At 32.3% G+C, this 26,554-nt stretch overlaps 1 protein-coding gene across 1 annotated transcript in view; it reads right to left on the reverse strand.

The window, feature by feature from the left end:
- Positions 1-26,554, reverse strand: part of LOC131844233 (neuroligin-4, Y-linked-like) — a 105,891-nt gene that overhangs the window by 35,943 nt on the left and 43,394 nt on the right. The gene's annotated exons all lie outside the window — the stretch shown is intronic.

A 26,554-nucleotide genomic window follows, 5' to 3' on the forward strand; every position in this document is an offset into this window, starting at 1 on the left:
AATAGTAAGTAATAATATACCTTATAGCTAATAAAATATAGCTGTTATTAGAGAAAGCAGAAGAGTTAAAGCCACAACAACTGTCGACGTCATAGTAAACACAGCACCTGACACTTTAACATTTCGCTCAGTATATTGGAATCCAACGTGATTTGGGGCAAACCTAATCAAATTAATCTAAGAGGCGATGCTCTTAGATTAATTAAATTTGTTAGGGTTATACAAATAATAATAGTAATAACCAGGCCAATTCACACAGCGCCGTATAGTTCCAAGCTAAGAAGAACTACTTTTTTTGTAAATACATATATTATATAGACTGAAAACAACAAGATCTATATAAACAATGATCTAAATGTTTTCATTATGCTAGTAAACGAAACCGCAACCATCAGAAGTAAGGCGCTATACTATATTGCTAGAACAATTAGTCAAATTAAAAATCACCACACAAAAATACTTCAGGTCAAAGTTCCGATACTAAAATATTTGTTCTTGGAAATTAAGAAAATAATTTGCACTGCATTCTAGGTTCGGAGTAATGTGACAAATTATTGAACGCGTATCTTTAGGAAATACATTCCAAATTTCGTTACTTACATATTCTAAATTTCGTTACTTACATAAAATAGTCTTATGCTTCTAGCAACTTTGTTGAATAACAATGAAAATTTACTGTCCGCGCCTTTGTTAGCGTTGCCAACTTGTGCCATGCCAATTGGCCTAATTACAGTTTTAAGACATACAACCTAAAACAATAACTTTGGCTATATTGTAAAATTGTATTAAGACTACATTTCTTATTTATTTTATTTTATTTATTTATTCTTTTGCACACAAAAATGAATACATGGCGGACTTAATGCCTGAAGGCATTCTCTACCAGTCAACCGTCGCGTTGATCAGGGATAATAAGGCGGTGCACTTTAATAAATCATTAAAAGAAAAAAAAAGAAATATTATTACAAATAGATACAGAAAAATAATAATGTAAAAAAAAAAAAAAGATTGTGTGAAAATGATATGAATACAAATAGATGACACCGATAGAGAATGGAAGAGAATGACTTATATATATACAATGATGAGATACAGAAAAATAATACATATATATACATATGCAAATATATAAAAATGCTAATATACCAATATAAAATATATAAGTTTATGGATTACATATAAATAAAATATAAAATTAAACTACATATAATAAATATTCATATAATCTCATGGTGTTATATCTTGATAGAAGTTTGGCTGAATACTATTAAAGAAATTTGGAATAATGTTCACGACCTCTTTAAGGTGAATTTGGTTTGACATTTTCTGAGGTCAACAGGATGCATTTATTAGTAGTGTCTTCTTATCTTTACGTAGTATAAAAAAAAAATCGCCGCCACTGTATGTACGCTTAGACTTTTAATTCGCAACGGATTTAAATGCAATTCTTAGGAATAGAGATAATGATTCAAGATGATCGTTTATATGCAGTCATATTTTAGTACAGAATAGATGAGAAATTCATAGATTTGTAATATGGGTATATTACAAATCTTTCGCAAGTATATAATAATAAATCCATTTATTGCCAATATTAGTATAATAAAATAGTTACATATTTAAACATATTTATTATAATTGGCAATAGGTACAAACTCAGCTATGGCTGGACTGATGGGCGTCTAACTCTGGTTTTCAGTTAGTACCTACGCGGGCGTACCTAATCACTAGGCAACCATACCATAACATAATGAAATAAAAATTTTACTATACAGAAATAATAATATACATACAGATATTATATTTTAAGGAGATTACAAGTAATACAATTATTAATTAATTAATTGTTAAAACATGGTTTGTACGAAAGAAATTATTCTCCCAAATTTATATTTATACAATTTTCCCAAACAGTACTTTGACATATCATAAGAGTCTGTAATAGATCTACATGAATAAAGATATTCTGATTTGATATCTGAAGGATAGCAATAGTTTTATTTTCTTCATTATAACATTGTACAATACAGTACAGTACAAATAACAATACATGTAAAACCGGAGTAGGTTGCTAGTGTTTGGTGAAACTGGTAATTGAATTCATAGGTGTAGGTATTGTTAATCAAAACGTTTTATAAGCATATATATTACTAGTTACTCGCCCCGGCTTCTCCCGGGTGTACATGTATTATACATATAAACCTTCCTCTGAAATCACTCTATCTAATAAAAAAAACACTTCAAAATCTTCTTCTTCTTTCTTCTTCCGTAGTTTTAAAGATTTAAGTATACGCACGGACAAACAGAGACTTTGTTTCATACTATGTAATGATAAATATATATTACACTGTATCCGAACCGGATAAGATTTGCCTTCACGTTCGTTAATTTAGATTAATTATGGGCAAAAAGCCTTTTTATACCGCGCAGATATTCAATTTGTATTAACAAAGGGAATCCGATAAAGGCCGACCATTTTTGTTTGCACGTGGGTTCCCGCTTTCTGTCTCGTGTGCTCTAACCAATGTCGGAGCGCCGTGTATTTTTTATGTTTGCATTGTGGTTATAATTCGCAAGTAAAATTATAATGTGTATTCAAATGTTGTTTTTGTGGAAGATACAGGAAATTCGTCGGTTGTCTGAATGATAATGCTTTTAGAGATATTCTATTTGGAATTTACCTTTATTGAATTACTGACTGACCAGCGCAACTTATTCTGTATCATGCTTCGTTGACATTAATCATTAAAAAAAAATTTCAAAATATCTTTATTCATGTAGGTCTATTACAGACTCTATGATATGTCAAATCTACCGTCAGTTCTGAATGATTTCGAGATGAGAAATGACAAGAAACTCAGCCTGTATTTTTTTTTACTGTTGTACATATTTACAATAATACTATTTCTTTTAAATTCAAATTTGGCAGAATAGAGTGATCATTAGCATATGTTATATAAAAAAAAAATCTAATCAGTGTTCGCAACCAGAACAGACCAGTCCCCACAAGCAGCACCCGTTCACGAGTATGACGGATGAGCCAGCCATCATTGCACTCAACCATATTAGAGGGAGCACATCGACCCAGTCCACCACGCCGCCCGCCACAAGTTTGAACATTGTAGCGAGCATGACTGTTTCAAGTTACTCCACTACGTCATTTATATTATTTACAGCATAAAGTGTACCAATCACAGTTTTCACTCATTATAATTACTTTTTAAATTATAGCCTATATGTTATATCGACACCTATATTACTGCGAAGTTTCATCAAAATACGTTTAGTAGTTTTTGCGTGAAATAATAACGACCATCAATCCATCTATAATCACAAACTGTCACGTTTATAATAGTAGTAACATATATGTTAGTTTGTTTACTTGTTATATTTTCAAAATTTAGCTTAACAATTTTTTAATTTTGGCTCGGCGGTCCCTCGCGGGTTATCATATGGCCTTACTTCTAGTGGTCGCGGGTTCGATTCCTCGCAAAGTATAAACTTTGTATTCATGAGTATGATTCTTTGTATTTGTCTAGGTGTTTTCTTTGAATATTTTGTATGTATTTTTTTATTTAGAAAAAACTTGTGTAAATATTTGTATTATCCAGTAACCATAATACAAGCTCTGCTTAGATTTGTTTTCTGTAATTGACGGCCTTAGTGATCTAGCAGATAAAGATATTCTGAGATAACAAGTATGTTTTGTTTAACAGGAACCAGTCATATCATAACGAAATTAATAGGAAAATCTACACGATATTGAACCTTATGAACAACAAAAATAATAAACAGAATACGTTCCTAATAGGGGAAGATATCGAGTATCATACGCAATAATCATTTATACATAGGTATATATAATAACATCGCATACGAGCTCAGTATCTGTATGTACAGATTCCATGTACATAGAATTTTGTTATAGAAATTTGTTGTATTAATGGTAACGAAGAAAACAAATCGTTTAATTTGTTTTGTATTTCAATATATTTGTATCTTTTAATATTTATATCAAAATAAGCTGTTACTGAGATTAGCGCGCACGTATTTACAGATTGAAATTCCAATAACTATTGTTTTACTATTTAATGAATTTATACAATTTTGTTACTATACTATTCAGTTGGAAAACTTGTCTACCGTTACGAGAATCTCTAACAGTGATCAAATTCCGACCGTTATTGAATCTACACATATATTTTGACACATGTCACGTCTCTGAACGAAGCATCATCAGGCATTGAATAGAGTTTTGATATAGCTTGGAAGCCTTTGACTGACCAAACCGCTTCACACCGAACAGTCAACACACATGCTAATTGTAGTGGAATTAAACAAAATAATTAAATAGTGGTTATATATTAATAATTAATAACAACCAATCAAATAGTGATATGGATTTATGCAAGATAAAATGTTTATTTTGTTCATCATCTATGCCTCAATAAAATTTGACTAAATAACATTTTTTCTCATACATCTTTCAAGTACAGCGATATGTTTCATTTTTAATAATTTTAATACCCTTGGACAATTCATACAACGCCATCTACTCTAAAAAAGCAAAGACTCTCACGCGTACTACATAACTGATATAAATACTTAGATTGTTTTTCTAAAAACATACATAATCTATATATATATAACTCAAAGGTGACTGACTGACATAGTGATCTATCAACGCACAGCCCAAACCACTGAACGGATCGGGCTGAAATTTGGCATGCAGGTAAATGTTATGACGTAGGCATCCGCTAAGAAAGGATTTTGATTAATTCTATCCCCAAGGGGATAAAATAGGGGATGAAAGTTTGTATGAAACTTTGTCAATTTTAAACCGATTGGGCTGAGACTTTGCGTCCACAAAGCTACTATGACGTAGGCATCCTCTAAGAAAAGATTTTGATAAATTCCACCCCTAAGGGGATAAATTAACTAGTATACATATAAAACACCCAGACCGATACAAATAATCACACTCATTATTGTGATTTTTGTGTGTGAACAAATGTGTTTATCGTGCAAGGAATCGAAGCCGTGACCATCGGAAGTAAAGCGGCTTGCTCAACCGCTAGACCACCGAGGCCGTCGAATATATAGATAACGTATTATGCGGGTGCTACTAATAAATCAATATAGGTGCCATTACAGCTGAAGGACTCCTACTGATGGGAAAATAAAGACGCCCAATTGCCCATATTAAAATGTTTTCAGCATATTACGGGAAGATTGTTTGAATAGAACCATATCTATGGTAATTTATATGACAGGGATAAACAGCAGCCGCGATATGAAATTTATTGAAGAAAGATATAATATGTCTATTTATTTTTATTGGAATAAAAGAAAGAAAGAAAATTAATTTTATTTGACATACAAAACAAACAATAACATATTACAAAAATTATAGTTAATTATTTTAAAAATACAGCGACCAAATTGGATTCCACTCAGCTTTGTCTGGGCTATAATGCCCAAACGCTGATTTTCAGTTGAACCTTGTAGAAATTAATTTAAAATATATAAATTGTGTACTTACTGCCTGCGTGAACGTATGCTGTTGGTGCTTCTGATAAGGCGTAAGTGTATGGTATGATAATGCATGGATAAAATACATAGGTAAAACAATACAGTACGGACAGTTATACAGTGAAAATTTGATTTTCTAATAGAAATTTCTTAAGTTTTAGTACAGATTTTGAATTTTGAATTGTAATGTATGCAAATAAGACTCTGGACGATTAGGTTATTTATTGTAAAAATATTTTGAAAATGTTTTTTCCAAATACATACATAGTTATAAAAATTAATTAGATCACAATACTTTATGTCTATTAGTGAAGTGAATCACTCAAATTAGTTAACAATTTGAACTGAGAACTAACGTGCCTGTTAGTCCTATGGAAAAGCATTATTTGTGCCATAAACAAATCTATACATATAAATAAAATTGGAGTGTCTGTTTGTAATATTGAATACACCGTTTTTTACTACATGCATATGAATATAAATACGTTACTTATAGCAAAATAACACTTTTTACAATTTTTGTCTGTCTATCTGTCGGTCTGTTTGTTCCGGCTAATCTCTGAAATGGCTGGACCGATTTTGACAGGACTTTTTTTGGTAGGTAGCTGATGTAATAAGGAATAACTTAGGCTACTTTTATTTTAGAAAAATAAAATTCCACGCCGACGAAGTCGCGGGAACAGATAGTAATAAATAAAAATACAAAGCACCTAGGCTGAGAAATAATTTCCTGCTATTCATGTACCCTACATAAGTGAGATTTATCCTTACTTTCAAGTGGGCCATTAGCTTATTTCCCATTCCAATTACAAAAAAATATATAGTCTGTGGTCTTCCAAGAGATTATACATTTTACATACATCAAACACAAAGAAGGATATCATTATAAATGCAGTACGTGATCCTTTCGAAACACCCAGTAGGTTACGAGGCCAATGGCAGTTTAAAGCACATGCTCCCTTGAAATGTTAAAAATAGACAGCGTTTACCGTCCCGTGACTTTTATGTAATATTCACAGTTCCAAGTGAATGTGGAACACGATCACGTCCTCCTCATAAATTTGGAAGTGAGCATAGAATAATGCTCTTCCGAAAAAAAAAAACTATGATCCAGATATACGAGCTACGATATGATACGCTGATGCTGTTAGGATCGGCCTTTTTACTTTCATTGTAAATTTTTAAGGGGTTTACGTGGGTGCATCTGTCCCATACAATCTCTGTTCCATATTGTCAATCAGCTTGATTTTTAAGCTATTTATTCTACATATTCATTTTATTGCACCAAACAGAACAAAAATGTGTCGTTACTGCTAAGTATTCTCTTTCATATTACCTTTACAGGAAGTGTAATGGATCGGTGGACTGTATGGGTGTCTAAATGATGAAAACACGTAGTATGTATGACAATATAATCTATTAATATGTGCAATTGCGAACTATACGAAAGACAATAATAGAATGATACAATAAATTGAAGTATATCAAATAACATGACATATAAAAAAGAACTCTTCAAAAATATAAATTTAAAAATAATAAAAATATCAAAAGATTTCGGCGGTCGGTCGCCAACAGGAAGAGAGAAAGTAAAGATAAAAAAAGAGTAGGTGTTGTATATATGTAATAATAATATAAATTTATTTAACAAAAAAGTTAACTGTAGCATACGTACTTAAATTAATTTTACAGTATGTATACATGAATGAACACACATATATATATACACACCGCCACTCCAATATAGTAAAACAATAATTAAAACCGATACACTACTAACAATTATTTGCTAAACAGGACTCCGCTCAGCATATTGCTGCAGCCGAAGCTACAGCGCTGATTTTCAGCGGAGCCCTTAGGGTAAATAAAATAGCTCATAAACAAAATTATAGAAAATAATATTAGTTATGGATCTGACTATAAATACTCCTATATATAATAACATACATATACTTAATAGAGGACATACATTTAGAAAAAAAATTAAGGAAAAAGGTATATTTAAAGGTTAAAAGGACAACATGAAATTTAAGGGAAATCAGATGAAATTTGAGAGAGATTTTGAAGCTGGTTAGTGATTAAATAGTGAATACAAGAGGGGAGTGAGTTCCACAACCTAACGGCCTGGACAGAAAAGGATTCAAAGTAGAAGTAAGTGGAATGAGTGGAAAATCTTAGACGGAGATAGTTAACACTACGCGAGACTGTGAAGAAATTGTAATTGTTTTTAAGTTTTTGTATTTTATGTTAGGCTAAAAAGGACTTGTATCCACAGCCGTAAATTATTAAATAAAAAAAAAGTGGATGTTGTTTTCAATGAGAAATGTGAACTAGTTCTTTAAGTAATAAGGCGTGATGGGTTTAAAAATAATGCAGTAAATGAGAGTTGTAAGTTGCGAGGAAGACAGATAGCTATAGTTCTTGTTTGATATATAATTATGGCTATAAAATCACAGGAGTATCACGAAGGTCATAGGACCACGTGATATTCTTTGTAAAATGTAATAAAATATCATTCCTTGCTGTTCATGTATGAAAATTATCGTTGCCACTTTCCATTCCGATTATTTATTGCGACTTGAACTAGTGACAGTCACGCAAAGTATCGTTTTTTAAAAACTTAAAAATATCGAACTCCAAACTAAAGAGGAATTAATCATAACTATACTTATCGATCAGTCCCAGGTTCTTATAGGTACAATTACTATTATAGTAAGCTATTTTTTATCATTGAAATACAGACTATAAATTGTGCTGATAAAAAGACTTTTGCTACATATATAATTAGTAAAAATCACGACATCTTACCACGTTTTCAAGAATTTTGAAAATTATCCTAGTTTTTTTTTATTCAATACTCTCTACCTCTAACACATAATCTAAATAATAATCTTGTATTTATAACATACTAGATGATTTTGGCCGTTTTTTTCTACTTTTTTTATTGAAGCTCGGCTCCTATTGGTGGTAGCGTGATGTTACATATATAGCCCATGACATTCCTCAATAAATAGGCTGTGGAACACTAAAATAATTTTCTAAATCGGTTTAGTTGATCGAGACTTTCCCCTACAACCTCACAAACTTTACCTCTTTTTTATATAGATTATATAGTACAGATTATATTAAGTATATATATCTTGTAATTAAAAAAATATATTTATGACGTAAGCAATCGAATATTAAACTCTGTAACAATAACGTAGGACCAAAACATTTTAATCGACCGGAGTGGAAGCTGTAATCCTCTGAAATGGGCATCCAATGTTGTGGCCATCCACCGTTACGATGTACCTACACGTCATTTTGACACGTTACACACCATTTCTTTGACAGTTACTTAATATAATTGAATATGAATTTCAAACATTCGATCGTTACATTTTGCATGTTGTAAACGCATATTTGAAATTCACCCTATGCTACTCTATATTACTACTACTCTAATTAACTTTTACCCAATAAAATAATATATTAAAATATCTATAATATTTTTTTTAATTTATCTACCAAAATACATCTTCATTATATAGTATAAAACAAAGTCGCTGTTGCTGTACCCTATGTATGCTTAAATCTTTAAAGCTACGCAACGGATTTTGATGCGGCTTTTTTTAATAGATAGAGTGATTCAAGAGGAAGGTTTATACATGTAATACATGTACACCCGTGCGAAGCCGGGGCAAGAAGCTAGTTATGTATATATTAAACCTTTTTATAAGATTAGTATTATATAATTATTGTCATTTTTCTTCTGGCTCGCTAAATTATACTTTTAACATAAACATAAGGAAGTCTGATTATAACCATAATGTGTGAAAAACAATAAAGAGTTTGGTCTCTTGAATGAATACATTGAAATTGTTTCTGTCTTCTATAAAAAAGTAAAATACAAATAAAATAAAACCCAATATTTAATAAATATAAGTTATAATTGCGCTATATAATGTTCCATTTTTCCTATCTATACATATAAATAAAATTGGAGTCTGTATCTGTAATATTGACATAACCGTTTTTTACTACATGCAATGACAAACAGACAGACAGTGTCTGCTTATCTGTCTGTCTGTTTGTTCCGGCTAATCTCTGAAAAGGCTGGACCGATTTCGACGGGATTTTTTTTGGCAGGTAGCTGATGTAATAAGGAGTAACTTAGGCTATTTTTATTCAGAAAAAATCTATAATGAACTTTTTTGTTAAATTCTACGCGGACGAAGCCGCGGGAACACCTAGTTTTAAATAAAATTAATTGCTCCAATAACTCCAGTCACATAAATATTCCTACATATAATAATAATAACGTAATTTTTATAATATAATAAAAGTTAAATCTACCAATCAGTCAGTTCGAAATGCTTTAAGGCTAAGGAGAAATGACAAGTAACTCAGATTTTATTCTTTATAAATAAATGTAACAAAGAAATAACCTATAAGTTCCGCTATGCTAATAAATCGTAGAAACAAGATATACTCGCAAATGAGCGGTTCGATACTAATATATACCGCGCAATAAGATTTTCAGGGCCAGGAAATCTGCTCACAAATGTCCCTCTTCTGTTGTAATGCAAAACGGAACCTTCATATCTGAGCCATATAATATTAAGTTTATTACCAATTCCTCCTAGCATGGCTTTAATAAAACTGGAATGAAATTTTACGATGTAAGAGCGCTTGGCAATGCCATGACAATTTTCTACGCTTCAAATCTTAATGATTATTCACAGTGAGTACTTCTAAAGTATATTTTATTTGTGTAATTAGAAAATCAATTTTTTTTTAAGTTAAACTGGAGTGTATGTTTGAATTAACTATTCAAAAGAGTTAGTTAGTTTAAATAAAGTATCTGTACTGATTCTCGATGTTTCTCGATGTGTCTCTCGATTCTTCAAATCTTAATGATTATTCACAGCGAGTGCTTCTAATGTCTATTTTATTTGTGTAATTAGAAAATCTATTCTACTATCAATTAGAAACTACTTACTAATATCAATTAGAAATCCAATTTTTTTTTATGTTTAACTGGAGTGTATGTTTGAATAGTTAAAAAGATTCTTTTAAAGTATCTGTACTGATTCTCGACGCCCTCTGTGGTCTAGTGGTTTAGTACACCGCTCTGCTTCCGAAGGTCGCGGGTTCGATTCCATGCTCGGCATAAACCATGATAATTTTCTACGCTTCAAATCTTAATGATTATTCACAGTGAGTACTTCTAACGTCTATTTTGTTTGTGTAATTAGAAAATATTTTTTTTAAAGTTAAACTGGAGTGTATGTTTGAATAGTTAAAAAGAGTTAGTTAGTTGCTTTAAATAAAATATCTGTACTGATTCTCGATGCCCTCGGTGGTCTAGTGGTTTAGTACACCATTTTACTTCTGAAGGTCGCGGGTTCGATTCCTTGCTCGGCATAAACATTTTGTATTCATGAGTATGATTGTATCAATTTCTTACAATTTTATCTAGACTAAGAATGTTTTAGACCAGAGTTTCCAATTTTTTTTGAGTCATAGACCCCTTGCCATATTTTTCGGTTTTGGGTTGACCCACGATTGTTACCTGGTATTGATTTTTTAATTGTAGTAAAGTTTAATGTTAAAAACATAAAGTAAAAATAACAAGATGTCGTAGCTCTCTTGCTAATCACTTTGGTAATCACAGTTTTAAACTAATACGCAAGAGATTATCACGAAGCCAAAACTACAATTAATTGTTAATCTATTATATTGGAAAATAACAGAAAATTATTTCATTCTATTTGTAAATGAGCAATGATAGACGTTACCAAATTTCTGTAAGAACGCATCTAAACGAATTTCCAAGGATTGTGGATTGGTTCATTTTGTCAAGTTACTTTCTAAATTCAATCGGAAATCGAATCTGCGTATTCCAAATTTTATATCCAGATGTTCCCCTTCTAAATTACCATTATAGCATTATAGGGTTTTATACTAATATTATAAAGGAAAAACGACATGATATTTCTGTTGTAACACATACCGAAAACTGCCTAATGAAAAATTATTAGAACAACATAGAAGTTAAGCTAATTTCGTTTGTAGCATATGCCAAAACTGCTTAACCGAGGTTAATAATTCTTTTAATAATATAGAACTTAAACTAACTTAGGTAGACAGTAAAAAAATTGCAGTCGACGGTACCTCAGCTTCACCTATTTCATCTACCAAGCAGCTTGCTTTGTATGCTCTAATTCAGTTGTAGGGTGCATGCAGATTAAGCAGTGAAATCACGGGAGAAGAGGCATGACTTGGTCCTCTCAGATGGCTATACTAGAGTGGTATTACGAGTATAACGTGATGTTCGTAGTACTGTTTATTGACTACAATAGGTAGTTTATTATAATAAAATTCTAAAGCGTAGTAATCAAGCATAGAGTTCGATTCTTGTTCGATGAAGATCATATCCTAAGGACGGTGTTACATATGAATGTGAATTAACGCAGGACGGATGAAGTGGCGGCAGGTTACGGCAACGACGTGTGACTCGCGTGTTCCCCTTAAGCTTAAGGGGAAAATTTACAAGACCATGATCCAGCCTGCTGTCTTGTATGGATCAGAGTGCTGGCCCGTAAAGGCGACGGATGAAAGACGACTGCATGCAACTGAAATGAGAATGTTGAGGTGGATGTGTGGTGTGACAAGAATGGATAAGATAAAGAATGAATACATTAGAGAAAGTATGAAAGTGGCACCGGTGTCAGAGAGGTGGAAGAGTAATCGTCTATCATGGTATGGACATGTAATGCGAAGGAACGAGGATAATATTTTAAGAAAGATGTTACAAATGAATTTGGATGGTTATAAGGGTAGAGGAAGACCGAAAAAGAAATGGATGGACTGTGTGAAAGATATGGCGAGAAAGGGAGTAAATAACGGGATGACTGCGAACAGAGATCAACGGAAGAGAAAAACATATTACGCCGACCACAAATAAATGGGATAAAGAAGAAGCAGATGATGATGATAGTAATAAGTAATTCTAATATATTATAATCTTAAAATAAATTTTTATTTTTAGTTTTTTTAAGTCCTAAGGCTGCGATATGGAATTAACCCCCTGATGAAATTCAAACACACTACAATGAGACCGTCTATTGTATCTCATAAGAGCTACAAAAGCCTTTTTGTTGGTTTCCAATCTTTTTATAAGCTCATATATATACATATATATGTATATATATACGATTATACAGCGACTGTGACAAGGGTCTACAATTTCAAATTCTGAGACAGGAATTTCATTAATTCAGTTTGTTTTAGCTCCATGTATAACCCTTTGACTTTACTATAAAATTGTTTTTATTACCGAAAGTGAAACGCTTTTACTATACAACTGTTCGTATTATGATTGTTTGTATCAGACTGCGTGTTTTTTATGAATGTTTATTAATTAACTAAAATTGTATGTAAGAATCTCTATCAGTTGTCTGGTATCCATAACAATTTTTTTTATATTTAGTAGACATAATACAGATATTTCTGGGAGTAATGTATGTATATATGAATTGATGATTCTTTTCAAGGTTAATTATCTTTGGTTCATCATTTTTTTAGAAACTGTTTTTTAAATTCTGAATAAATAAATAAACTGTTTATATGTATTTGACTGGCAATAAACTATTTATAAAATAAAGAAATAAATAAATATTTCGATATATATATTTTTTAAATACATAATATATATAGAAAACACCGAGATCGATACAAACAATCATACTCATGAATACAATTGTTTGCACCGTGCGAGGAATCGAACCCGCGACCATAAAGTAAAGTGGTGTGATAAACCGCTGGACCACCGACGCCATCGTAAATCATATACTACATTGCCATGATTATTACAAAAGAGACTAGATTATTTGATAACTGTAATTTTGAGGTTATTACAACCGTAATTATAAGACACGATGAAAAATTACCAATTACATGTTCGCAGCCTGTAATCTAAGTTACATTATTTTCCATTATTTTTTCTATTCTACTCTCTTTAGTATAAGTAAGTAGTAACTGTCAGACTATTTTGTATATATTTAAGTTTAATTTATACTAACTCTTCTCTCGACTTCGTCCGCGTGGAAATTAACTTTATTTTTCTAAAATAAAAGCAGCCAAAGTTACTCCTTATTGTATCATCTGCCTATAAAAGTCCAGTCAAAATCGTGCAGAGATTAGCCGGAACAAACAAACAGACAGACAAAAATTGTAAAATATGTTGTTTTGGTGTATGTACCGTATTTATATGTAGTAAAAAAACTGTTATTTCAATATTGCACACCAACACTCCAATTTTATTTATGTGTATAGATATATGTATATATATATATATATATATATATATTACTAGCTATCCTGGCAAACGTTGTTTTGCCTTAAAATAAAAATAAAAAATTTAGGGGGATGAAAAATAGATGTTGGCCGATTCTCAGACCTACTTAATACGCTCACAAAATTTCATGAGAATCGGTCAAGCCGTTTCGGAGGAGTATGGGAACGAAAACTGTGACAGAAGAATTTTATATATAAGATTGTATTTCTTAGATATATATTGTATGTTTCGTTCTGTTTATATTTTGTTGCATTTTATTTATCATTTATTATATTTACAGCGTCAGGAATTATTCTCTGCACCACCTATGGTTGACTGGTAGAAAATGCCGCATGGTGTTGAATAGAATAGAATAGAATAGAATAGAAAATCATTTATTCAAATAAACTTATATTGAAGGACTTTTGAATAGTCATTAAATTTTTTTTTGATCGGCCAAATGTACTTTACTATATTTTATATTGTTTTCACTGAAGTTAAATAAATAAATTATATACAATTACAATATAATTGAAAAGTTCAACAACATTTCAAAATGTCCTCTAATTGACATTATTTACGTTTAATTATATTAGGTATATCAGTAGGGTCTGTATTTATATTCATGTTTGTTGTGTATAAAATATAATATAAAATATATAGTATAAAATATTTAATAACTAGCTACTCACCCCGGCTTCGCTAAACCTTCCTCTTGAATCACTCTATCTATTAAAGAAACCGTTTCAAAATCCGTTGCGAAGTTTTAAAGATTTAAGCATACATAGGGACAGGCAGCGATCGCGACTCTAACTAGGGTCCTTGAAATATGGTTGAGCGCAGTGATGGCTAGCTCACCCACAATATACGTGAACGGCTGCGTAGGGGCTGGTCTGCTCTGATTACAATGACTGATTTATTTTGTTACTCAAGTAACTATTATGTGACACAACAATTAATCAGTATGTCTGCAGAAGAAGCCATTTTGTTAGTCTTATTTTTTCCCGCGCAAATGTAATGCGCCACAGATACACAATATTGCATGGCGTGCAGCCGCAATAGGATGACGAGCGCGTCATAGCTGTATAGCGATGTTAACACTACTATGAGTATTAACACATTTTTTTTTATTTTCATAGGTCACAACAAGTTTTTACCAACACAATGACATTATATAACACTTTACAATATATTTATTACTAGCTACTCGCCCCGGCTTCGCCCGGGTGTACTTGTATAATACATATAAACCTTCCTCTTGAATCACTGAATCTATTAAAAAAACCGATTCAAAATCCGTTGCGTAGTTTTAAAGATTTAAGCATACATAGGAATGGACAGACAGCGATAGCTACTTTGTTTTACACTATGTAATAATGATACTAAGCACAACCTCAATCTTATATATAAAATTCTCGTGTCACAGTTTTCGTTCCCATACCCCTTGACCGATTCTCATGAAATTTTGTGAGCGTATTGAGTAGGTCTGAGAATCGGCCAACATCTATTTTTCATCCCCCTAAATGTTAGGGGGATGAAACAATTTTTTTTTATTTATTTTAAGGCAAAACAACGTTTGCCGGGACAGCTAGTCATAGATATTTATATTACAATTGCACAAATAACAATTAACAAAACATAACATATTGCACTTTAGAATTAGAATTTTACTTTTAAAAAATACTTGTACGAATTCAACTAGAACTTATAATACTATTGAGATATCTGTGGAATTTACAATAACTATTAATAATAATAATAATAATAATCATCTCAGGACAATTCACACAGCGCCATCTAGACCCAAGTTAAGCTAGCTAAAGCTTGTGTTATGGGTCCTTGTGTTATCAGTTGTCTAGGACAACTGATACAAATACATAGATAATTTTTTTTTTCGTAAATACATACATATTATACATAGAAAATACCCAGACCGATACAAACAATCATACTCATGAATACAAATGTTTGTGCCGTGCGAGGAATCGAACCCGCGACCATCGGTCGTAAAGCGGTATGCTAGACCGCTAGACCACCGAGGTCGTGGTTAATAAATATCTCAATTGATGGTTGATTCTGTGAATAAGAGATACTTATACATACATTTAAATTATTTTGATTATTCTGCTAACATTAACATGTGTGAAACCAAAAATTGTCAGTGTGAAAATTTTGCCGCTGCTGAAAGCATTACGACCCTATTGGTGATCAAATTCCGACTGTTATTGAGTCTACACCCATACTGCATCACGTGTCTCGCCTCTGAACGAGGCATCATCAGGCATTGAATAGAGCTTAGAAGCCTAGTGTTGTCTATTCTACTCCAAATAGTCGACACTAGACTAAATATATATATATATATATCTATCAAGTAATGAAATGGACTTCCGCAAAGTAACATCAAATTCGATAAAATATTATTTACTTTTATTTAGTTATAATTATTTAGCTGACCCGCGTAACTTCCTCTGCATCACACTTACTCAGTTTACATTATATCTTATAAGTTATAGCCTATGTGGTAACTGATGTTATAAGCTATATTACTGTAAAGTTTCATCAAAATCCGTTCAGTAGTTTATGCATGAAGGAGTAAGAAACATCCATCCATACTCACAAACTTTCGCGTTTATAATTTTACTAGCTGTGTCCGCGATTTCCCGCGTTAAATTTCAATATAAATATAGCCTATGTGTTATTCCGATGCATAACCTATATTACTGTAAAGTTTTATCGAAATTAGTTCAGTAGTTTCTGCGTGAAAGAGTATAATATTAATAAGATTAAGATTTCTCTCTAATTCGCATAAGTATGATTTCAATTACTCGTATTTTTTTTTAATTTAAAAGCGTTATGACTTTAAGATTATTCATCCTATTCTATCTCAGTTTATAAATCTGACGGGTATTGGAATCGATTTTTAAATGTCTTCATAAGCTTCAATAATAGGAAACACCGATAACAAATTAAATACATATCGTGATTTTTAGTGGGAACCCACTCTCCACCAGCCTCCCTCAGAGGGAGTATAGTCTATGAAGATTTACGTTAAAAAAAGGGAGTGGCCTGTGGATCCCTAAAACCCCAAGTCATTTCTCTCGGTGACTTTATTACCGTGTAAACAAGATGGCTTACAAAGCAACTCATTAGAAAGTCCCTCGGGTGATAATTTAGTATTTTTTTGCCAGGTTTTTCCTTAAAATAATTAAATTTCTATTCTAAATTACAAATTCTAAAACGCAGCCGTTTTTGGACCTTTTTAGAATAAAACTGAACATTTATGTATGTCTATGTAATTTGCCATTACACTACACAATTTGACATTTGGAAGTTATATATATTACTAGCTTTTGCCCGCGGCTTAGCTCGCGTTAATTTATCCTCTTATCAAAATCCTTTCTTAGGGGATGCCTACGTCATAATAGCTTTATGCATGCAAAGGCTCAGCCCGATCGGTTTAAAATTGACAAAATTTCATACAAACTTTCACCCCCTATTTTATGCCCTTGGGTGTAGAATTAATCAAAATCCTTTCTTAGCGGATGCTTATGTCATAACATCTACCTGCATGCCAAATTTCAGTCCGATCCGTCCAGTGGTTTGGGCTGTGCTTTGATAGATCACTACGTCAGTCACCTTTAAGTTATATATATTTAGATATACTAGCTACGTCCGCAACTTCGTCCGGCTGTTATAGTGACCTTAACCAAATAAAGCAAAAATATTCACTAATCTAACCCAAAAACACAAAAGAAAAAGTTTAATCGTTCTAGATTCAACACTGACGATTTTCCAAACAAATTTTTATCTCCTAATTTATTTTACAGAAGTAAAGGGTAACATTTTTACAAACTTCGAATGTCATATTTATTTATCTCTAATCTATATCCTAAAAACTAAGTTTCAAGCTTCTAGCTTTCATCTGTCCTTTTAACCTTTTCCCTTACAACCTTTTTTCGAATTAAAAAGTAGCCATGTCTATTCTCAGGATTTAGACAATCTCTGTACTAAATTTTATTTAAATCAGTACCGTAGTTAAGGCATGAAAGCAAGACAGACAGAGTTACGTTCGCATTTATAACATTAGATAATTAATTGTAACATATAATTACACTAGCAGTCCCGGCCACGCGTTGCTGTGGCTAAGGTTCTTGAAGCTATCCCATCTTTCATGGATCAAATTGCACACAATGTGCAAATCAATTTGCAATCGGTTCAGTAGCTTAAGAGTTCATCGCGGACAAACAACGTGACACGTAATTTTTATATATAAAGGTTAATAATGTATATGACCTATTTTATATCTATTTAATATACTTTACCTAGAGCACATGATTAGAAAAACAAACTGTGCTGAGCAATGGTCATATTTCATTTTCCAACAATCCCATAGACGTTTCTTGCTGTCGTAGTAAATTGAAAATTAGACTTTTTGCAAACGAAAAATGCTCAGCATTTTACCGGGAGAAGTCCATTACTGGGTAAGTGGTCATCTGAAAGCTTCTTACACACTTGTTATGTAACCAATAAAACTTAATGTATCGTATACAACCGAGCCCGGGTCTACCTTCGGACTCAGCCGTGACTCAGCCGAAATGAAAGCCGAAAAGAAACATCTGCCAATGTTTATCAGTTCATTTTTCTTTTTATATAGTAGTAATTGCACATAAATCAACAGCCCATTCTTTTAAACTCAATCTTAAAATTACTTCTGACTATCATTGGGGCTCTTCAGATATGATTATTATCATTACATAGTATAAAACAAAGTCGCTGTCGCTGTCTGTCCGTCCCTATGTATGCTTAAATCTTTAAAATTACGCAACGGATTTTGAAGCGTGTTTTTTAATAGATAGAGTGATCCAAGAGGAAGGTTTATGTTTATAATACATGTACACCCGTGCGAATCCGGGGCGAGTAGCTAGTCTAATTATGTACAGTAATCATTATACGTGAAGTGAAAACTTTGTACCACTTATTACGAAATATTTTTTTTTTTATAATTATATATATATTTTTAATTAATAATAAAAATGCAATAAATCAATAAAAAAAATTACACATTCTTGCATTTATTTGACATACTCTACTACTCTTTTGTGTAATTGTTATTGCTGGTTCATATTTGAATAATTATATTTAATACATTACATAATTTGATTTGTTTTCTGTTTTTAACAACCCAACAATATTTTCTGCTTATATCTAAAGGTTAGCTGCTGGATAATATCATATGGTATCAAGCTTGCCTTTTGACAAGTTTGATTGAAAATTGACAAAGAAAAATAAAAAAATATCAAATAAAACATTACTATTAGAGATAGTGTAAATAAAAAAAAACAAATACAAACAGAAGGCGAGGCTGATATACCCAGACGACTTTGTCCAAAGTTTAAATCAGTAAATATTAAATATGAATCTGAGGAATCCAGGTTGCATAGAAGCAAAATCAGGTCAGGATAGTAGAAATAGAATAGGGACCTTTTCAGTATCAATCAACCAAAATTGGCGGTTTAAGAGAATTGAAGAAAAAAAACTTTTCCGCTCGATTGTCAAGCTGAGAATCCGCAGAATAATGCTCTCACGAAAGCAGAACCGGGTCAAGATAGTAGGGTTGGCAAATGTCGGTCGAGTGGGTAAGTGAAGTTTAGTACGCTCCATTCTATTGACATAGTGGATTGTTCTTTTTGGTTCCAATGAAATACTGCAGCAAACGTATTTCACCTCAAATAGAAAGAAAGAAAGAAAGAAGAAGAAAGAAAAACATTTATTATCAACCATTATTAACAAACATACATCTATATAAATACTATAAAAATACACTGATTAAATGTAATTTATTCGACGGCCCTGGTGGTCTAGCGATGTAGCTCATCGCATTACTTTCGATGGTCGCGGGTTCGATTCCTCGCACGGCATAAACTTTTTGTATTTATGGATATGATTGTTTCAATTTCTTACAATTTTTCGTTTACGTTAAAAACGGTTACGTTAAAAACTTACTTTCGACAATAAGGCCGGCTTATTGTACTTATATACATATTTAGTTTACTAATTAAATGTACCTACCTTACTTATATCACTGTCTAATGCAAATCATTATTACATAGTAAAATAAAGTCGCTGTCGCTGTCTGTCCCTATTTATGCTTAAATCTTTAAATCTACACAACGGATTTTGAAGCGGTTTTTTTTAATACATAGAGTGATTCTATAGAAAGGTTTGTATATTACATGTATACCCGTGCGAAGCCAGGGCGAGTAGCTAGTTAAGCATATTCTATTTAATATTGTCAGGAGATGATATGTGTAGTATGCATACTATTATTATCAGAACTGACTTCAGTCAAAGTTTACCCAATAAACTTATCTAATATTGAATGTAGGTAATAACTCTTTATCTATGACCTGCGATCTCCAATATTGGGTAATCAATTCTCTGAATCCGTAACGAGTCAGCCCTAGCCCCAGCGCACTTTTATTGCTGTGACCCCATTTTTGGGGCCGACTAAGCGCTTTTTAGCGAATGAAATTTTTATAATCCATCCTCTCTTATTCTTAGCCTACGTTTTGCGTTGGTTCTATATAATAATAAGTACCCTGGACAATTCACAGCGCCATCTAGTTTTAAGCTAAGCAGTGTTTATGTTACAGGTATAGACAACTGATATAAATGCTTAGATACATTTTTTTTGTATACATACAACACTGGGTGTTGTATATTTAAAAAAAAAATGTATACCGATACAACCAATCAAACTCAAGAATACAATTGTTTGTACCGTGCGAGGACTCGACCCCGCGATATTTGGAAGTATCAAACAGCTACACCACCGAGGCCGATATGAATAGTTAGATGCATTTTTTTTAAATACGTACATAATGTATCGGTGAAACATATAGACATAGAAAATTCAGACCGACATCTATCATATGCATGAATTGTTTATACTATATGAGAAATCGAACTAGCGATCATTGGAAGTACAGTGGGGTGCTAAATCACTAGATCACCGAGACCTTCAATTTATATACTCTGTGCAATATCATAGATTAAGTTTGTCACTTTACATACATTGGTAATTAAAAGTAATCACCAAAATTATAGGTTATGTGCTGTTAGAATGAAAGAGGCTGATCGGTTGTAGGGTGATATTAGGCAATGAAATTATAGGATAAGAGGCATGAGCTCTTCCATGAGGCGTGAGTTCTCCGGAATAGCAAGGACTGTCAGTACTCAGGCAACGAATAAGTGATATCACAGTCATCCCATTGATAACTTGATATTCGTGATGTAGTTCATCACAGTTACTACTTACCCTCAGGAGTACCGTAAACAAGATCGACATCTTATTTACCATTCACCATTATAAGAAAAAAATAACCATTACTGTTTAAAAATACGATTTTCCTACCATTCAGTTAAGGACAACTACCCATGTATTGACGTCGAGAGATAAAAGAAAATTCACGGAATTAACAAATTAATTAGTCTTTCCAAGGTCTCTGTTATTTTATAACACAAAATAAATACACAGGATAAAATACACTCCTAGATAATATTATATAGAATTTAAGAAATATTATTACAGTGAAGGAAATATAAGAAAGACGTTTTTGTTGCCTAATGGATGTCCTGACGTGATATTTCTTCAGAGAAACTCCACTAACCAACTCCATAAAGGAACAATGTCTTTATATACTTTTATTGGTAAATTATATATAAATAGAATTAATTAATTAATTTAAATTAATAATAATAAAAATAATGGTCAGTATGACTCGTAACTCTACACTATAACATCGAAGAAATTCGAGAATACAATGTATGTATGTATGAATCTATCTATATATATAAATTAATTGCTTCGTTAGTCTCGCTATAACTCGAAAACGGCTGAACCGATTTGGCTATTTTTAGTCTTGAAATATTCGTGGAAGTCTAGCGAAGGTTTAAACGGTGATAAATAATGAAGATATTGCATGGAGAATAGTAAAAACAACAATTTTATTTTCCCATATAAACTGTCAAACAGGAAGCGTTCAGAAATTTATTGTGTAACTAAACTTCAAAAGTCTTTTAATTCTAAGGCAAACGGAGTTCGCAGGGTCAGCTAGTAAATAATATCCCAAATCAACACATAATGTCATCTAATGCCAAGCTAAGCAAAACTTGTATTATGTGTACTAAACAACTGATATAAATATAGATTCATTCTGATTTTGAAAATACATACATAATATAACAGAATACACTATACAAACTATTATACTCATGAATACAAATGTTTGTACCGTGCGAGGAATCAAACTCGCGACCAAGTAAGGCGGTGTGCTAAAACTCTATAAATCTTTATTCAAATAAATATAAGCAGTTTTAAATAGTCATGTTTTGATTCTACCACTCATTAGGGCTGGTAGTCATGTCATACAAGAAGAATGAGCATGAAACTTGTCTGTTTCTATTTTAGAGAAATCTGGTCCAACTTTATATTTTTTAAAGTCAAGACTTGTGTGAATACGAACTATAAAGTAGCTTGAATCAATACTAAAATATGATTATATAGTTACTTAGGGTCGAATAGGTAAAATAAGATTTTAACTAGTGGTCACCCAAAGGTCGAAATTCAGCCATAATTAATTCAGTCTAGTGGTTTTTAGTCCTCATTACTAACAATTTCCTTCCCCTCAGTGTCTACCTACACGCCCCGGCTTCGCACGGGTATACATGTATTATACATATAAACCTTCCTCTTGAATCATTTTATCTATTAAAAAAAACCGCCTCAAAATCCGTTGCGTAGTTTTAAAGATTTAAGCATACGTAGGGACGGATAGACAGCGACAGTGACTTTGTTTTATACTATGTAATGAAGCTACATCTTGCTTGTTAGTAGTTTGTATTCACACGTTTCGACTTGTAAATGTAAACTTAAAAGGATTATTTAAAAGAGCAACACACAAGTTTCTTGCTCGTTCTTCTTGTGATGAGACAGCTTTCCGAACGAGTGGTAGATAAAAAACAAATTGTTATGACTATTCAAAAGTGCTTAAATTAAGTTTATTTGAATAAATGATTTTCTATTCTATTCTATTCTATTCTACATCAACAAAGGCTTGGCTGTGGCTCGTACAAGCTCAATCTTTTATTCTCACCGCAGACAATCGTAAACAAGGTCCCAATATCGGATCCTATTACGTGTCAATACAAAACAAAACAGCACTGCAGTATCCTACACGTGTATTCTGAGGATAGAATAGTAATGTAAATGTAACCTTCTAACCTTGGCAGTGAGTCCTGAATAACGTAACGATAGACAAGCTCAATATCTCTACAATTTTTACATAGAAATAACATAAGCACTTTTGAACAGTCATATTTGTTTCGACGGTCTTGGTGGTATAGCAGTTTAGCATCGCTTTACTTCCGATGATCCCGGGTTCGATTCCTTGCACGGCACAAATATTTTCTATTCATTAATTGGTCTGGATATTTTCTATGTATATCTAAACTTCTAGATCACCAAGACCTTTTTGTTGTTATCCCCTTAGGGGTGGAATTTATCAAAATCCTTTCTTAGGGGATGCCTACGTCATAGTAGCTTTATGTGTGCAAAGTCTCAGCCAGATTGGTTTAAAATTGACAAAGTTTGATACAAACTTTCATCCCCTATTTTATCCCCCTAGGGATAAAATTAATCAAAATTTCTTAACGAATGCCTACGTCTTAAAATCTACCTGCATGTCAAATTTCAGCCCGATCCGTCCAGTGGTTTGGACTGTGCGTTGATATATCACTATGTCAGTCAGTCACCTTTGAGGTATATATATTTAGATTCGGTTTGCGTCACAGTTTGGTCGTCGAACAACCAACCTTTGACTTCCAAGTTATATCTAAACTCTATTCAATGCCCGATGACACCTCGTTCAGATGCAAACCACGTGTCGCAATATGGGTGTAGAGTCAATAGCGTTCGGAATTTGATCACCAATAGAGAAGGTCGTAACACTTTCAGAATCGGTGGTCAGGTTTCCGTACTCAATATTATTGGTCTCACACATACTCACATTCTCACTCCTATTATTAATTGTATAAATCATTGTAACGGTATGAAATTAAACAATTATTTTGTATAAATGTATTAAGTATTGCATGGGTACCATCAAATGGTGACCCATTTAACGATATCAATAAGCTTCTTATCCAATCTAATTACATAAAACAGCAATAAATATAGTGAAATTAAAAAAAAAATTCTTTTGAATAATAAAATTTAATTAACATAAGTACTGTTGGAATATAATCTTATAACAAAAATATTTCTCCACAATTCCTAAATTAGATAATTTCCTATAAAGTTTATCCAGCAAACGTAAATAATTTAATGGAATTGTTTTTGCTTTCACGGAACTTTCCAGAACAATGAAAAGATCGAAACCTAATTTGTAAACGAGAAAGGGGTATAATTATAATATAATTTTATTTAATAACAGAAATTGTTATTGTACAATTTCTTAGTAAAATAGTCATTTAGCTAATGGTCTGTATAAGACGTTTGGTTAATCAACTCAAAGTGTCGTTAGCGTTATAAATAGGTAAATAGGTTCAATATTGATAGCTTTAGTGAACTAGCGTAACACAAGACGAGTAATACAATTAGCAAAATCAAATTAACTGAGAGTAAACATTTTGAATTAAGCAACGTCGTAGATATTAGTAAGTAAATTCTTTTCCTCAATGTTCAGGAGAGTTCATTGCGATGCTCTTGTTTTTGTTTTATTATCAATTTCTGTTCTTTGATTACTATTTCTTTAAATCTTACCACTTAGCCGCAAACACAAGAGGCAGAAATCAGAGGTGTTGTCGTCTTCTCTACTCAAAGCTGAGTGTGGGACTGTGTATAGGGGGCTGGGGTCGGTGCAGCCAACGATGGTGGTAATTAAAGGCGCAATATGTAAAAGTAACAGTATATTATAAAAATATATGCCGTAACAAACTATATGAAAGCAAGAGCAACACAAGGAATAACAAAATCATAGTAACCGATATCTTATATATAAAATTCTCGTGTCACAGTTTTCGTTCCCATACTCCTCTGAAACGGCTTGACCGATTCTCATGAAATTTTGTGAGCGTATTGAGTAGAGAATCGGCCAACATCTATTTTTCATCCCCCTAAATGTTAGGGGTAGTCCACCCCTAATTTTTTTTTTATTTTAAGGCAAAACAACGTTTGCCGGAACAGCTAGTAAAATATAAATATTTAAAAATACGGAATAGTCGTACCAGCCAGCGGCCCGAATGTAAGTCCTGTACACTGAGCAAGCATGAAAATGTCAGAAGGAATAGAATAAGATAACCAAGCTTTAAAAGTCAGCAGGCCCCCGCAAGACTAAAACTTATGTTGGCAGCTACTTCTGTGATGAATGCGAAGCAGTCTTCACATTCATCACAGAAACAGAACCTAACTAATTTAATATTATCCTTCCTGGCCTTGGAGTATATCAATTTTGCCCGACCCTTCCGGGCAAATCGGGTAATTGATACTTTTTGTAAATTCTCATAATTAATATAGTAATTGTTAATGTTTTCAAGTTAACAATTTCTGTATTTTTTTATATTTTTTATATTCTCTCTTAACATATGCGTTCACCGGGGCTTGCCCAAATAATTGTTTTTCTCCGTTTTCTATAATTACATCAATGGTAGACAGGTTTTCTTGTTATAGAATAATTGTAAAATAAATAGTATGTTTCTGCTATATTCTTAAACAGCATATACATCATATTATTGTGTGATATCCGTGATACGACATTGAAACCTTCAAGAAAACTGCTTATTTCTTCTTAAAAGCCAGCAATGCACTTGAAATTCCCCTGGGGTTGTAGGTGTTCAAGTGCGGTGGCAATCACTTACCATCAGGTGAGTCGCAAGCTCGTTTGTTCACTAAACAAAAACCACTAATGTGTTGCCAGGATAATAAGATATCATGCCTCTTGGCCTGTAATTTCAATGTCTAATCGCATTCTACAACTGAAACACAAGTTACAAAGCAAGCTATCTTGTAGACGATTATTTACAGTCTAGCTTTGAATATTTCAATTTGTAATATTATTAGATTATTTATATTATTGGTCATATATTTATGTGTGGATGGTATATTTTTGTATATATATATATATATATGTATTTACATGTGTATATATATATATATATATATTTATTCATGTATATTCTATATAATATTAAATATTGTTTGCATCGCCAACAACTTACCTCTGCATAACTCATGGTTGACTGGTAGAAAATGCCATTAGGTGTTAATACAATACAATACAATACAAAATATCTTTATTCATGTAGGTCTATTACAGACTCTTATGATATGTCAAATCTACCATCAGTTCGGAATGATTTCGAGATGAGAAGAACTGACAAGAAACTCAGCTCGTATTTTTTTTTTTTAATGTTGTACATATTTACAATAATACTATTTCATTTAAATTCAAATTTGGGAGAATCGAGTGACCACCAGCATATGCTATATAAAATAAATCCAAAAATCTAATCAGTGTTCGCAACCTGAACAGACCAGTCCCCACAAGCAGCACCTGTTCACGAGTATGACGGATGAGCCAGCCATCATTGCACTCAACCATATTAGAGGGAGCACATCGACCCGGCCCACCACGCCGCCAC

The sequence above is a fragment of the Achroia grisella genome, unplaced genomic scaffold (assembly GCF_030625045.1).
Source record: "Achroia grisella isolate CSIRO2021 unplaced genomic scaffold, CSIRO_AGI_Agris_v1 utg402, whole genome shotgun sequence".
In the NCBI taxonomy this organism is placed as follows: domain Eukaryota; kingdom Metazoa; phylum Arthropoda; class Insecta; order Lepidoptera; family Pyralidae; genus Achroia; species Achroia grisella.